Genomic DNA, 1,697 nt, shown 5'->3' on the forward strand with positions numbered 1-1,697 from the left:
GAGCTTTAGAATTTGGGTGATTTTACATTGGTGGGTATCTATTGTGCTGATTCATGTATAATATGGTTCTGAATATTTCCTGCAGGACAGATCTGTTTGTGACAAATTCCCTCAGTGTTTGTTTATCTGGAAAAGTCTTATTTCTCATTCATATGAAACTTAGTTTTGCAGGATACAAAATTCTAGGCTGGCAGTTGTTCTGTTTAAGAACACTGAAGATAGGGCCCCAATCCCTTCTGATTTGTAAAGTCTTCACTGAGAAGTCTAGGGTTAGCCTGATGGGTTTTCCTTTGTACGTTACTTGATATTTTGCCACATGACTTGCAGGAGTTCCTCCTTTATGTCGACTTTGGCCAGTCTGATGACTGTATGTCTTGGTGATTGCCTCTTTGCAATGAATCTCTCAGGTGTTCATTGAGCTTCTTGTATTTGGATGTTTAAATCTCCAGTAAGGCCAGGGAAGTTTTCCTCAATTATTCCCTCAAATAGGTTTTCTAGCCCTTAAGCTTTTTCTTCTTCACTCTCAGAGATGCCCATGATTCTTATACTTAGCCGTTTTATATAATCCCATATTTCTCATAGTCTTTGTTCATTCCTCTTGATTCTTTGTTCTTTATTTTTGACTGACTGTGTTAATATAAAAGAGTTGTTTTCAAGCTCTGAAATTCTTTCTTTTGCCTGGTCTAGTCTATTCTTAAAGCTTTCCACTGTGTTTTATATTTCCTTAAATGAATTTTTCATTTCTAGAAGTTCTATTTGTTTTTTTTTTAATGTCTATCTCTTTAGTAATTTTTTCATTCATTTTCTGTTTTTCTTGTTTTTTTTTTTTTTTTGAGTTGGTTTCCCATTTTCTCTTGGATTTCATTGAGCTTCCTGACAATCCATATTTGGAATTCTTTAGCTGTATGTTCAATATTTTCATTTTGGTTGGGATCCATTGCTAGAGAGCTGGCATGCCCCTTTGGGGGTGTCCTTTTGCTCTGATTTTTAATGCTTCCAGTGTTCTTGCACTGATTCCTTCTCATCTGGAGCAGATGTCACTTCTTGTTTTTGGATTTTCTTTTGTTTAGATAGGGCTTTTCATCCCCCCCTACTATTAAGGGTATATCTGTAGCATATGTTGGGTAAGAATTTTTGTCTTTGCTTGTCAGTGCTTTGGTGGGGTCTAGGTTTTGGATGCACATCTTGTTATAGATATCCTTAGTGTGGTGGTTTTCTTAGTTGCTAGTTATTTGTAGGCTGTAGTGGTGGGTGGTCAGATTCCCTGTCTCTTATTGATGAGGGAAGATGGGGGGTCTTTAAAATCTTTTCTCTTTCCCCAGCCCTGTGGTCTTCTTAATGGTGTGAATTATACTGGGATACCCAGTTTAATCTCTGAGACAGTAGATGGTGCTTGTGGCTAAGAATCAACTACACCCTGTATGATTGAGTCAGTAAATTTTGTCGTGGGCTGTACAAGTTGTCCTCCCTGCCAGTAGATTGTGCTTGCCATAAAAAACCAGCTTCAGTGTGTTTTTTTTTTTTTTTTTTGGAACCTGTGACCAGCTCTAGCCCCTCAGGAGAAGCACTTGAATGCCCCAGGTGGTAGGTGGGGCCCTGGAACTTCCAGGTGAGTTCTTATTCTCCATCACAGCAAAAGTGGATGTAGGAGTTAGGATGGGTAGGGCTAAGTTGGGTGAGCCTGCCCTCAGGATTCA

This window comes from Propithecus coquereli, unplaced genomic scaffold, assembly GCF_000956105.1.
Source record: "Propithecus coquereli isolate 6110/MARCELLA unplaced genomic scaffold, Pcoq_1.0 Scaffold80, whole genome shotgun sequence".
NCBI classification, from domain to species: Eukaryota; Metazoa; Chordata; class Mammalia; order Primates; family Indriidae; genus Propithecus; species Propithecus coquereli.